Source organism: Xenopus laevis, chromosome 3L (genome assembly GCF_017654675.1).
Source record: "Xenopus laevis strain J_2021 chromosome 3L, Xenopus_laevis_v10.1, whole genome shotgun sequence".
In the NCBI taxonomy this organism is placed as follows: Eukaryota; Metazoa; Chordata; class Amphibia; order Anura; family Pipidae; genus Xenopus; species Xenopus laevis.
Window position 1 is genome coordinate 66,090,573 of NC_054375.1, and position 15,220 is coordinate 66,105,792.

General features: G+C 40.0%; 1 protein-coding gene across 1 annotated transcript in view; it reads left to right on the forward strand.

Moving 5' to 3' along the window:
* Positions 1–1,569: 1,569 nt before the first annotated feature.
* cnot2.L (CCR4-NOT transcription complex subunit 2 L homeolog) overlaps positions 1,570–15,220 on the forward strand; it is a 41,643-nt gene continuing 27,992 nt past the window's right edge. Inside the window, exon 1 of the mRNA XM_041586351.1 lies at positions 1,570–1,831. The gene's annotated coding sequence lies outside the window, so the exon portion shown is untranslated. The remainder of the gene's footprint in view (positions 1,832–15,220) is intronic.

Consider the following 15,220-nt stretch of genomic DNA (forward strand, 5'->3'; position numbering starts at 1 on the left):
CTCACAGGAAAAGTATCCTGAGCTGGTTTGTTAGTGAAGAGGATAATAAGCTTGGGGTCCAAAGTTAGCACCTAATTTGGGGGGGGGGTTCCTAACAGGGACCCTCCAGCTAGATCCACTTTCCTTGTCCATAAATGTGTGTAAAAATTATTGGTGGGCCCTTTGAATTTGCCTAATACTAGATAAAATTAAAATGAGAGAAATGATGGTAAAGTCAGGGGATATAAATATATTTACCTTGGGTTACTATTTAAAGGGATACTGTCATGGGAAAACGCATCAGTTAGTAGTGCTGCTCCAGCAGAATTCTGAACTGAAATCCATTTTTCAAAAGAGCAAACCGATTTTGTTATATTCAATTTTGAAATCTGACATGGGGCTAGACATATTGTCTATTTCCCAGCTGCCCCAGTCATGTGACTTGTGCTCTTCAGTCACTCTTTACTGCTGTACTGCATGTTGGAGTGATATCACCCCCCCCAGCAGCCTAACAACAGAACAATGGGAAGGTAACGAGATAGCAGCTCCCTAACACAAGATAACAGCTCCCTGGAAGATCTAAGAACAACACTCAATAGTAAAAGCCAAGTCCCACTGAGACACATTCAGTTACATGAAGTAGGAGAAATAACAGCCTGCCAGAAAGTAGTTCCATCCTAAAGTGCAGGCACAAGTCACATGACTGGGGCAGCTGGGAAACTAACAATATGTCTAGCCCCATGTTAGATTTCAAAATTGAATATAAAAAAATCTGTTAACTATTTTGAGAAATGGATTTTAGTGCAGAATTCAGCTGGAGCATCACTATTAACTGTTGCATTTTGAAAAAAACATGTTTTCCCATGACAGCATCCCTTTAACAAGAACAATAGTATGATCAAACAATGAAAGGCTGATTTACTAACAAAAGAATTTTCGGCTGCAAATTTAAAACCAACTGGCTGTTTGGAATAAGTGTGCATATTTTTATTTTCTGTTCATAAAAGTTGATTCCTAGACTAAATATATTTTTGTATGTACTTTTTGCCAGCATATTGTTTCCATCCCACAAGTTGTTTGTAAAAGTGACAAAGGATTACGCATTTTGTGCAGACAAAATTACTAGGTTTGGAAAATGATTTTTCATATTGGTGAGTCAATGCCTTATAGGGAAAAAAAAAGTGTACTCTATTAATGCAAATGAATCAGGCAGGGATAACTATAACAGAATATAAATACAAAAACAAATGCATAAGTGACAAGGGAAAGGTAGTCCCTGCGCCCCAGAGCTTGCAATCTAAATGGGAGGCTATTATTATTCTTCATGAAGCCTCTGCACAAAATTCCTACTTACACCTCGTGTCCTTTTCAAAAACCAGCAACCCCACTCATGTCAGTATACGAAGCTACATTAATCCTGTCAAATTCATTAACTGAATGGCGATATTAATGCTTTTTTTATTCAATAAAACACAGTTTTGAGTGAGTAACAGACAGTGCAGGGCTCCATTTTCCTGCTCCCTGGGCTGAGATGTGAGTAAAAGCCGCCAACTCCCCTTCCCAATCCTCCTCCTCCCGCACAGACTCAGAGGGGAGGGGGAATCCCACAGTCGAGCACCGGAGAGGAGGGACAGAACCCGGGAGGAAGAGGAGGCCGCAAACCCCCCCTTCACAATTCGCTAGGCCCCGGCTCCGCACCGCTTCCTGGTTACCAGCTGCCGTTGTTAGGGAGGGAGGGAGAAGGAAAGAGGGGGGTCACGGCGGAGGGTCAAAGGGGAAAGGTCACCCACCCAGCATCCTCCGTGTTGGATACACAGCCATCTTGCTTCTGCGAGACAAGAAAATTCATGCGGTAAGTGGTTTTATTTGCCCTACTCCCGTCATGCCCTTATTTCCCCAGCCAAGCTAAACGCGCTCGCTGCTTATTACGGCAGCAGGGCCAGAAGGCCGGGGAGAAGAGCGCTACGGAAGGAGGGGGAGCCCGAGGGAGGCCCAGGCGGCTTTTGTCTGCGCTCAGGCCAGTGTAGGCTGCGCTCTGTATTAGACAGCGGAAGAATTGCACACGGCTTTTCGTTCGCGCGGGGAAGAGCTGGGCGAATAGGCTAATGAGAGAAGACGCGGGGCCCTGCATAATAAGGAGGAAGAGAAGGCCGGGGAGAGTAGTAAGGCCGCTGCAACTGCTGGGCCTTGGGCCGCCAGATTGGGAATGGGAAGGCCTCGGAACAATCAGGAATGTTAACCCTTCACCTGCTTTTTGAACTACAAATCCCATCAGTATTCCGGAGCCTGACGGAGGGTTGTAGTCAAAGAGCAGCTGGGGGAGGGAGGACATAAATGTGCACCTTCCATCGGCACAAGGATTAACCTGTAATAATTGGCAAAGTATCAGAGCAATCACAGGGAGGAGCAAGCAATAAACGAGCTGCAAATTGGGGGGGGGGGGGTGTTATGAAATAATTGCAGCTTTTCTATCACTTCCAGGTTCAAGTGTAAAACTTCAGGGATGTAGGTGATGTTGTGTTCCACATCGGTGCATCTCCCAGTAGCCTTGCACTGACATCTTCTGGAGCCCCATCTGGCTACAGATCTCTGCTTTGCTGCTGTACTACTGCTTTCTTACTACCTGTAGTGTCAGCCAGTACAGAGAGGAATCCTGAAACATATTGCTGGTAGTTGTCCTGTGCCACAGCTTGCCCTATTTTTGTTGTGCAACGACACTAACCCTGTGTCCTGTTCTGCTCAGTACAGAAAGAATGACCGTAAACTTGAATTTGAATGCATCTTATATTAGGAAACTTATTTGTTGTCAAAGTTGTTTGCAGGTAAAGATAACACACAGTATTTTTTTCATATATTCATTTGTGATTATGCGGGGTAATGTATACATACATATAGTTATTTAGGCCTCCTATTACATAACATCGGTATGCATTTTTCAGTGGCGTGCTTTATATTCTTCATTGTACTATTACAATAGTTATCCTTTAAATAATGATGGTACAGTACATATTTTGTACCTACTGCTAGAAAAAATAAAGCTGGCCATAGACACAAATATAAAGTTGTACGAAGTGCAAGTTTGTGTGATTTTCAGACTGACTGTGTGTGTGTGTGAAGTGTCCCGACATTTTTTTATTCCATGGCATCCTTTCAAAAGCAAATTTTTTTTAAAAAAAGAACAGGTATGGCAACCGTTATCTGGAAAACCGTTATCCAGAAAGCTCCGAATTACAGAAAGGCCACATCTCCCATTTTAATCAAATAATTAAAAAAACTCAAAAATGATTTCCTTTTTCTCTGTTTTAATAATTCAGTACCTTGGACTTGATCCCAACTAAGATGTTATGAATCCTTATTGGAGGCAAAACAATTCTATTAGGTTTAATTAATATTAAAATGATTTTTAGCAGACTTAAGATATGGCGATTCAAATTACGGAAAGACCCTTATCTGGAAAACCACTGTTCCCCAACGTTTTGGATAACAGTTCCCATACCTGCAAAAAAAAATCTGTGTTTAGGAAGACTTTTGGACCTAAGTTACACAGGAATAATTTGAATTTTTTTTTTTAATTTCTAGTAAGTGTAAAGGCTTTATTCGTTGTATAGGCTTTTAAAAAATTACAATGCAAGTTGAACACACCTTTTGATCAGTTTACAGCAGAACAGAATCACATTCACTTTTGTCTGACCTAGGCTTATAGAGGCTTATAGAACTTGTCTATGTGTTTGTTCCAGTTGGTTTGGATTAGACTCAGAACAAGTACTGTATGTTGTGTGAATAAGTCCAGAGAGTATTCTCTACCTGCTTTGGCACAGAAGTTATCCAGTTTGAGCACTGCTATGATCTGGGAACCAGAGTAAGCGCCGACTTTATATTTCAAGTTAAGGGTTGTTTACAGTAACAACTGTGGAGTGTTTTTGACAACTTAATTGCAAGAAATAGACTGATGTGAAGCTTCTGGGCCTGCTCACACTAGCTACATTTTCTTCCTTCATGGCCAGCTATAATGATATTTGTATTCCGTACATGGTATTTTGTGACAAAGTATTGAAGATTCACTGTACCTTAGTTTTTAATGGCATTGGTCAAATGGAATATATTTTTTTGTTGATTTAATTTTCCCCAAGTTTATATTGTCATGTTACAGACTGAGCTAGCAGATTGAGTTTTGCATAGGATGTCATAATCTGAATTCTGTACAGCCAAAAGCTTTCTTATAAACTTGCTCAACAATTCTGCTGTGGTTATACAAGTTATTTGGTTACCCAGTGTATCTCCAGTATTCCCCAGTCAGCCTTTATTGCTGTTTCCCCCACCCCCACGCTAGTATTAATTGTGGTGGCAGTTGTCCATCTGACTGCAGCATAGTTGCAGTCTCTGGGGCTCATTTATAAACTCTGTGCAAATTTGTACCTGGGCAGCAAGCCATAGCAACCAGTTGACCAGTGAAAGCAATTATCTTATTAGTTACCAAGGGTTACTGCCTAGGTGCAAATTTGCCCAGTGTTTGTGAATGAGCCCCTCATTTATATATACAGTGTAACAGAGTAAAGAGACTTTCATGTGATGTAAGTTCCATGCAAAAGTCTTTCATTTCACCCTGTGCTTTAATTAATGCCAGAAGTTGGTGTGGCCTTGTAAAAAAGAAAAAAAAGGACATGAAATGATCTGATTTTATGTTGTGGCCAGATTTGATGCACGGTTTGGCCCGATTCCCAAAGGTCGGGCAGATTTGGACTGATGTGATTCTAGTTAGTTTTAGGTTGAGTTACACTGACCAGCAGCAGACCACTGTTACTTTTAGGCTAATGGCACACAGGCTGATCTGCTGTCTTCATGAGGCTATTTGAAGGTGAGCTAGAGAAGATGGGAGGGAACCTATTTTAGTCTGACTTAAAAATCTGCATATCACTGCTTTATGTAGTAGTTGACCAGCTATATAAAACATGTTCAAGGTAGAAGGAACTTAGCTTTTTGCTTTTTTAATGAATGGTTTATTAAATAAAAACATTTCAGTTAACTCAGACACCTGGGAAGGCATCCTAGAATAACAGCAGTTGCCACCAGCACCCACAAGTGACACTCCTGCATAAATAGATACTTGACACACTTCATTCAGTGTTCTAAGTGTATGGGCTGGTCATTCCCAGTACTGGGATATTGTCATATCATTGCCACCTTTGTTTTAAAACTGCTGCGTGCTCTAGTGTAATTTAACAGCAACTTTTGTTTACGGATCCGCACACACACAGTTTTGTGCAGTAGGGGGAAGTGCCCCTTTCTTTATTTTATATCACCACCAACATCAATGTTTGGGGGGGTACACCATCCCTTCATCAGGATGCAATCTCAAATGTGACACACCTTTATAGGCATAACCCAGCCTCTTCCCCCATAATTCCATGTTCACATGTGGGCACATTTCTCAATTAAAACACTCAATAGAACAAATGATTCTCAATAGAAAAAGTCCATTCATAAATACCAAGTCCCACATAAATAGTTTATAAATCCAACATGTCAAAAAATCCAGAATCCAGAGTCAAAAATACTAGATCACACAGGTAACAATTTGCTTCTAGCATAGCATACAGTTGAAATACATATAGTAGAAAAATATTGTTCACTACCTTTTGAGTTATTACTACTATTACTATTCTTTTGGTATCCCCCTGGTATTTCTCATCTGTAGAGAAAGGAAAAAAGAAGGGGCAGAGATCAGTCAGTATTAAACATTATTACAAATTCATATTTACAAAAAACAAGCTAAACTAAAAGTTTCATTAAGACCTTTTGGAAATGGCGTTTTGAGTTGCCAGATCCAAAAGGCCTCATGCCTTAATAAAGACTTTTTCATATCATTACGTATGACCCCCATTCAGCCTTCCTCAAAAGGATGGGCTCATGTGTAGGGCATTAGAGGATCTCTTCTGTCTTTATTCATCGACATTAGTAATAAAAAGTGGCCACTTAAAGAATTTGCACCAACATCTCTAATAAAGACGTCCATAGACTTTAATATACATGCCCTATTCAAATTAACCTAAGTGCAAGAGTGCTAGTGAAGTTTCTCTAGGCAGAAATGATCGGTAGTCAGAATTCCTTATGAAATGCTCACCCAGCTGAAATAATGCTAGCGAAAATTCGCCAGCATTTGACTGCTGAGACCCAAATTTTCATATTAGCACCTGGCGAAGTGGCACGGATTGTGGCAAAGCGGTCGCTATAGAAAATACACCCTTTCGTGAATTTCCTCCCATGATTATTTAGAGATCTCATAAACTGATAACATTGATATTGTAAGCACCCCAAACCACTCGTAGGCCCATGCGCATGCAGTGGATATCTGCTCTAAAGCGTGTGAGTATGCATTTCTGAACCAAAAGCTGTCACATGCCCCTACACGTCTAGCATTAGTCTAAGGTGATAAAAGGCACCACTCTCACACCCTGGCCTTCTATGATGGATGCCTGGTGACGGAGGGATCGACACCTTCCAAGTAGGACAATTCCAGAAAGATTCACTAGCACTGAAAGGCTGGTGCAAGCAGCGACAAGCCCATGCGTGTTTATTTGCAGATAAGGCAAAGTTTTGGGGGTTATACCCCTTTGTCAAGCATATACTTGACCCTGAAACATTGCCTTATCTGTAAATAAACACGCAATGGCTTGTCCCTGCTTGCACCAGCCCTTGAGTGCCAGTGAATCTTTTTGGAATTAGTCTAAAGGTGGCCGTGCATGGAGAGATCCGCTCGTTTGGCGATGTCGCCAAACGAGCGGATCTCCCTCCGATATGCCCACCTTGAGGTGGGCAATATCGGGCTGATCTGATTGTGGGCCCTAGGGCCCAACGATCGGATCCTAACGATGCCTAACGGGCGGTCGGATCGCGGGACCGCATCAACGAACAGATGCGGCCGCGATCCGGCAGGATTTTTTGTCCCATCCGATCGAGATCTGCCCGACTTTCGGCCAGATCTCGATCAGTGAGGCCCCATACACGGGCCAATAAGATGCCGACACGGACTGTCGGCAGCTTTTATCGGCCCGTGTATGGCCACCTTAAGGCAGGGGTCAGCAACCTTTACTATCAAAAGAGCTATTTTGCCCCCTCTTCCCCTAAAGAAAAATAGTCTGGAGCCATAAAACAGATTATAAACTTTTAAAAGTTTTAACCTTTTTTCAATTGTAATTGTTGCAACAACAGAATACAACAAACAGAAGTGCAGTGTGTATATGTAGTCCTACTTTGAAATAAATTAAACACTGAATAGCCCTATTAAATGTAAATTCTGTTCGGTCTTCCCTGTCGCTCCTGGGACGTCTATACAGCCCTTGCACCTGCTGGCGGCTTCCTGGATGTGCGACTGCGGTAAGCTAACCATTAACTTACCCCGGTCACACACTCAAGCAGCTGCCAGCAGGTGCGAGGGCTGTATAGCCGACCTGGCAAAGCTGCAAGACTAAGCCGCAGGATGAAGAGCCGCATAAGGCTCCGGAGCCTCAGGTTGCCTACCCCTGGTCTAAGGGGTTCTATTTGAGCAGAATTACAGTGGGGATCAGTAATGTGTACTTACTCTGACTTTTATTATTTTTATTCCCTTAGTTCAGTGGTTCTAAACCTTCCTAATGCCGCAACCCTTTAATACAGTTCCTCATGTTGTGGTGAACCCCAACGATAAAATTATTTTCGTTGCTACTTCTGTAGCTTCTGTATAACTGTGGGTATGAGTTGTTAGTAGAATTGGGGACTCCCTGCCCTATCATAGCTAAAGGCCTGGCTGGATGGTGCAGGTAACTGGGGGAAACTGGAAGGTGCAGGTAACTGGGGGAAACTGGAAGGTGCAGGTAACTGGGTGTAACTAGAAGGTGCAGGTAACTGGGGGAAACTGGAAGGTGCAGGTAACTGGGGGAAACTGGAAGGTGCAGGTAACTGGGGGAAACGGGAACCCCTAATCTGTCTTAGGTGACCCCTGTGAAAGGGTCATTCGACCCCCCAAAGGGGTCGCCACCCATAGGTTGTGAACCGCTGCCTTAGTTACAAGTTTACAAACTCTTTGCAATTAGACACTCTTTGTGTTCCAGCTCTTTTGCTTTGGACTACCCTGGGATTGTAACTCCACAGTTTGGGATTTTGAGGCAAATGGCTACGGTGACCCATAACATTTAACTGACTCTCTTTAATCTGTTTTACTACAGTGTGTCTTGTTTTTCCATGTTTGAAGTATTCTAACAAAAAAGTCTTTCATTTTTGTTTCCTTCAAAAACTTGCAGTGTTCACTGAACTAGCATCACTCCGTGTAATGTACAAGAAAAATGATGAGTTGTTTGCATTGTGCAGGAAGTGCTCCTTGCATGGCTCATTATTAACAAGGGCACTATTCAAGATATTCTGTAGTGCATTGCTAAACTGCAGCAGAGAGTTTACAGGAAAATATGACTTCAGATCTTGCAGGCCACAGAGCTTTCCATTCACATAAATATTTGCACCACAGGCTTCAGAAGCAACAGAAAACGACAACCTTTTTTTCAATGTATAGTAATATAGCTTAATAACATTTAACTTAGTGAAAAGTAGGTCTCAATTATCCAGGTGCGTGTACCTGACCCTCATGCCCCTTCCAATACTTCAGTTCTGTTTCATGAGTACTGTATGTATGATGTCAGCTCCATACTCTGTCACCTTGCATTTATCAGTCACCCTAATCCTAATTCTTAAAGAGGTGGTTCTCATTGAAGTTAACTTCTAGTGTGCTATAGAAAGGCAAATTCTAGCAATTTTTCAATTGGTCTTCATTATTATTATTATTATTATTTTTTTTATACTTTTTTAAATTATCCTAAAGATCCTTACTGAGCATGCCTGAAAGACCATGCCGGCAGAGAGCATGTGTAGCATTTTTTTTTTTTAAATTGTAAGCTCATGCCAGGTAGAGAGACTTCATCATGGCTGCCTGCCAGGGAAAAGTGGTGGGAGAGAGACTCTGGAATGACATTAAGCAAGCTAAATACACTAAATCTTAGGTGTGCATCCTGTATATATTGTTTATGGTACCTCTGACACCAAATACTGGAAATGTGTCAAAGTAATTAAAATATAATGTACTGTTGCTCTGCACTGATAAAAGCTGTGTGTTTGCTTCAGAAAGACTACTGTAGTTTATATAAACAAGCTGCTGTGTAGCCATTGGGAAAGACATTCAAGCTGGAAAAAAGGATAAAAGCAAAGATTACATAACAGACAAGCCCTGCCCAATACAATGGTATTTTAGTTATCTGCTATGTAACCTGCACCTTTTCCACTTTTTTCCAGCTTGAATGGCCTCCCCCATAGCTACCAAAGTAGGTAGAACAGGAGCACACCCTTATACAGATCAGCCTGGTGCACAGTCTTAGAGGCTCTGGCAGCCTCACATAAGCTCTCCTTTGTGGGGCGTGACCCCGAAACATTGCATTCCGCACAATAAACGAGCAGGTATATCCTGCAACTTGAATGCCTGTGTGCCGATCTTTTCCTGTTCTAGAGCTCCCCCATAGCTACGCAGCAGCTTGTTTAGATAAGCTATAGAAGTCTTGCTGAAGTAAATGCACCACTTTTACCAGTGCATGCTAACAGTATATTATATGTTAATTACATTAACACACTTTAATTTTTGGTGTTACTGTTCCTTTAATATACTAATATATTTTCCATGTTGGAAAATAATTGGAAAACCTAAAACAAATTAAATGTTAATTGAACCTGGCATATAGCTGTCCAAAATTAACTAAAGTATTGTTGTTAAGGTCCCCATAGACCCAAAGATCTTTCGTTGGTGAACGACCGATCGGCCCCAGTGCAATCTATTTATGTTTGCAGGGCCAAGCAGGCAGCTACCCTCGGTTTTCCTAGCAATATCGCCTGAATGGTCTTTTTAGTTGATGGACAAATCGTACATTTAAACAATCGTTTCGATATAATCGTGGTCTCACAATAACGAAAAGATCTTTTAAAGATCTTTAAATCTATGGCCAGCTTTATAACAAGGATTGTTTCTGCCATATCCTCTGTCACAGAAGCTCTTACATCTGATTTGTTTTCAGTGCTTGTAATTAGGAGTTGTTACATTTTTGGCGACTCCGACTCCAGATACGACTCCACAGCTCTGAAGGAAATGTCCAGTCCCATGGGGGCTGCTATTTCTTTGCATTATGATTGACTTACCTGATATCCAGGGTCGGTGTTAGAAAACTGCCTGGGTTTTTGCAAGCGAGCGATCCTCTTCCCTTGCTTTCCTTTGCACAGTAAAGTTAAATGCTAGACTTTGAGTAACCCAGGCCAGTGCATTTTTCTGCTAACAGGAGCACTGGCTCTGGTTATCGGGTAAGTCATTACAATCCTTGGGGGTGCCCTAACATCCATGGATTAGACCTTTTTTACTCCTTCAAGCAACTGGAAAGTTTACATCTCCATTAAACACTAAGCATCAATGCCGGAGATCTGAATGGGTTGTATTTTTAATCAACTTGTGGTTTTGTTTTGATATTAACTGAAACAATAGGTTACCACACAATCCTTATTTTACAGTAAAATATTAGAACATTTTAGCTGTTTGTATGGGTGAATAGCATCACAAATATGCATGGCCTTTAGATTTCCTGCTTTTTTTTTATGAAAGAAATACAAATTTCAGGAACTGTAACTGCTAATTTCCAGCCTGCAATAAACTTGATTCAAATGTGAGATTTGTAGCTGCACCTTCATGTCATCTTAGAGAAGCTACTTCTCTGAACCTGCTTACTGCACCCGTGTACTGTTTTGTCAAGCTTGTTTTGCTATGTTAAGAGAACTTTTTAAGAGACCAGAGAACCGAAGATGTTGCCCTGGGATTACCTTGTTTTCTGGATCAAAGATCATTCCTAATGTAGTTTAATACTATATATTTCCTGTTTAAAACATGGTAAACAAACTGCGTAACTGAATTGTACATGGTTTAACGTACAAGATCTGTTATTAATCATCTAGCTTCATTGTACAGTGTGCAAGGCTGCTAGGAAGGGAATGTTGCATTTTGTTTCGTGTTTGTATTATCATGAAACCCTATGAGCTTGCACCATTCCAAGGGGTTGGATATAAGCCTTAAGGTGAATACTGTCTGATCTCTCTTGCTTAAAAAATTGATCTAGTAGCTCCCCATCTTCATGCTACTAGCTACCTAAGCTTAATCACCTCCACACAATAAACCATATATATGCAACAGAAAATTCACAACTCGGCTGTTTAGTAATTCAGATTTGCACAACATTGGAGCATAGAAACTTGCATGTTCTTTATCTGCCTAAATAAATAATTACGCCTTTAGCATCAGCTTGTCAGCTGTAACTTCACTCTTCTATTTATAATTCCGACAACCCCTAAGCTTAACTTCTCAATGGCAGTCCAGAGTGTAGTGACAATGGCATGCAAGATGGCTGAACAAAACACAGGAAGGATCTGCTGTTGACAACTTTGAAGGCATGGACTGATGCAGCTCCTTTGTGTGTTTTTGAATTCATGTTACAGACGATGCATTCATATTGTTTTCAAGCTTAATAAAATCAGAGGCAGTATACATTTAAGTGTTTGTGATACATGCATTGCACAGAAAAGTATTTTGTGTGTGACTTCTGATATTTGACTGTTAAAAATCAAAGTACACAATAGCAGCATTGTGCATGGACAAGTACACACATCTTTGCTTACTTTTCACTCACTTTATTTTTTGGTTTATTCATCAAACAGTTTTTTTTCTGTTGTCTTTTGGTAATTTTGTAATCGCCTTTGCACCCCATGGTGCTGTATAACAATGATTAGTTGTTATGGGATACTGCAATGTTTTCAGTGTTGCACCTACCTATGTACATTAATTTCCCAGGGGAGACCATAACATGAATAATACAAAAGAATGTTTCCACTAAGTCTGCTAAACCAGTATATCCTTTGCAAATATCTTTTAAGTTCTGCAAAGTTGTAAAACATTTTCAATACATATGTTTGAATATTCTAAAGAATGCACACAAACAGAGCAACTGCAATGTGAAGTAAAGTTGTAGTTTGGTATTAAACAGGTATGGGATACTTTATCTGAAAACTCGTTTTCCAGAAAGCTGAAATTATGGAAATGCTGTCTGCCTTTTTCTCTGTAATAATAAAACAGAATGTTGTTCTTAATACAAACTAGGAAATTAATACTTATTGGAATAAAACCAGCTTTTTGGTTTATGTAATGTTTAAAGATTTTCTAGCATGTTCTAGAATGAAGATCCAGATTACGATAAGATCCATTATCTGGAAAACCCCAGGTTCCAAGCATTCTGGATAACCAGTTCCATTCCTGTACATAAAAAGCTTAGCCATCAAATTTGAAAATGTGTCTTTTGTCAGAGTAAGTGATAGTTACTTCTGGGCAGTGTACGCTGTGATACACAATTTGAAATGTAACTTTTTAGGCCTGGCTACAGTTTCTTTTATAGGGCATCTGGAGCTAAGTGACAAGGGGGTTCAATATTTTGCTGGATTAGATTTATAAATAAATCTCAAAATTAAATTCTACTTTAACATCAGGCAGCCATGTTTAGAAGTAACCTGTTATGGGTAGTAGAACATGGTGCTGTGTATCTTAAGCTTTTTCAGGCAATTGCAATCTTATTTATGGGCAGTTGTTTCTGGAATTTTAGCAACGTTATTTATCAAAGGTCGAATTTTAGAGCTTTGTGAGGTTTTCTATTTATACCTTGAATGAACTCAAAACTAGAATCGTCTCTAATTTAAGAAAAAAAACTTGAATGGAAAATAACTCGAATAAGTGAATTTGTGGTTAACGGCCCAAAAACTCGATTTAATCGAGTTTTTGGCAAAAAAAACCCCTCTAATCACTCAAATTAATGAGTTTTCCGGCGAAAGCCACCCAAAAAACTTGAATGTCATGAAGGCTAATAACATCTTCATATAGTTCAAGGGACCTCTGCCATTGACGTCTACATGACCTATTTGAGATGGTGTATTTTTGGATTCGAGTAATTTCCAGGTTTGGGTTTTAATAAGTTGTGTATTTTAATACGTTTTTATAATACTTTTTTTTAAAAAACTCACATTTTTCAAATTTCTTTTTAACCTGAAAATTAAAGTAGATTTGTGGGATATGGTCTTGCCATAATTCAGTGCTTTCTGGATAATGTGTTTCCAGAAAACAGATTCCATAACTATACTGTGTATGTACATATGGTTAGGTATATTAAAGGGACAGATTTTTTTTATATTCAATTTTGAAATCTGACATGGGGCTAGACATTTTCTCAATTTCCCAGCTGCCCCTGGTCATGTGAGTTGTGTCTGCTCTTTAGGAGAGAAATGCTTTCTGGCAGGCTGCTGTTATTCCTTCTCAATGTAACTGAATGTGTCTCAGTGGGACATGGGTTTTTACTATTGAGTGCTGTTCTTAGATCTACCAGGCAGCTGTTATCTTGTGTTAGGGAGCTGTTATCTGGTTACTTTCCCATTGTTCTTTTGTTTGGCTGCTGGGGGGGGGGGAAAGGGAGGGGTAGATATCACTCCGACTTGCAGTAAAGAGTGATTGAAGTTTATCAGAACACAAGTCACATGACTTGGGGCAGCTGGGAAATTGACAATATATCTAGCCCCATGTCAGATTTCAAAATTGAATATAAAAAAAATCTGTTTGCTCTTTTGAGAAATGGATTTCAGTGCAGAATTCTGCTGGAGCAGCACTATTAACTGGTTCATTTTGAAAAATTTTTTTTTCCCATGACAGTATCCCTTTAAGTTAAGATCTGCACTGATTTACCAGTAATTTAAGGTAAAAGGCCCTGGTGCCAACTAAAATATGTATGTATTTGTGAGCATATGTGTATTTAAAAAAAATCACTCACTCCTATCTCTTGCTGGTCATTTTTTATATCTATACTCTGAATGTTGACCTGGCATATACCATTGATATCTAGGCATCCATTTGAAAAAAGTTTTTGTCTGTGTAACAGAAAAATTGATCAACACATAAAACCGTTTTCTTTGGTAATGTTTGTTTAATCTATTTAGCATAATTTTACAGGACTATTTTTGGCCGAGGATTTTTAGTGGAAACTAAAAATCTATGATTTAATTGCATCAACTAACGGCATGTCCGCACTGGATTAAACTCATGTCATGTGAAGGGCAAAGCAGTTAATAGCTTAAGCAGATTTCATTTATTTATTTATTTTGTAATCTTTTGACTTTTTAGAAGAGAAGGCATTTATTTGCTTTGCTTAGGTACTATACTGGAAATAGTAAAGTCTACTCTTTGCATCAACTTAATCAGTGTATGGGTGGATAGTATTGGTGGCTCACTGCCTCAAGATCCAAATATATGACAATAAATATCTACAAACTGCACTCTGTACTAGTGATGTATGGGTCGACAAAAAGTCAACCGACCCAAACTCTACCAGCACTATTAATAGACCCGCACCTGACCAACATGACTTGGGGGCAGGGACATCTCTAAATGGCGGCTGCCAGAAGCACAAGCCGGCACAGTAAGGTCGCAAACATTGTGCAGAAGTCGTCCCGAACCTGCAGGTATTGGTTTGATCCACACATCCCTACTCTACACTAAGTGTTGTTTGTAGATATTTGTTATTTTTGTTGAAATCCCAGCATACATCTCTTCAGGGTTTTCAGTAAAATGTATCACATTGTGGAACTTTGCTGTTAGTACAGAGTGCTGTTGGGAGATTCACAATCATCAGATGCTGCATGGTTACTCTTTATTTTGCATGATTAGTCCCAAAGTGATGCACAATACTGATAATTTTGCAAGCAAGTCCTAATCTTACTGCATTATGCATAAATAAGGATCTTTACATCACTTGTCACACGTGTGAAGCAAGTTTAAAGTTGTGTGGAATCTGTGGAGTTTCTGCAGTGCAAGCAAACACATTTTGTTAATATCCAATTGTTTTCTTTTAAGCTTTACGGCCATGTAACATGGGGCATTTGAAACTGGAAGCAACTGTCCGCTTTTAACCTTCAACTGACTAGGGATGCACCAAATCCACTATTTTGGGATTGGGCCGATTCAGAATCTTACTGAAAATGGCCAAATCCTGAAACGGAATGCTGAATTTGTTGCTTCAAAACTTCTGATTGCTTTTGTATAGCTTGTGGGCTGACGCAGGTCAGTGGAACAGTACAATTTGAACCCCAGTAATCTTCATCCATT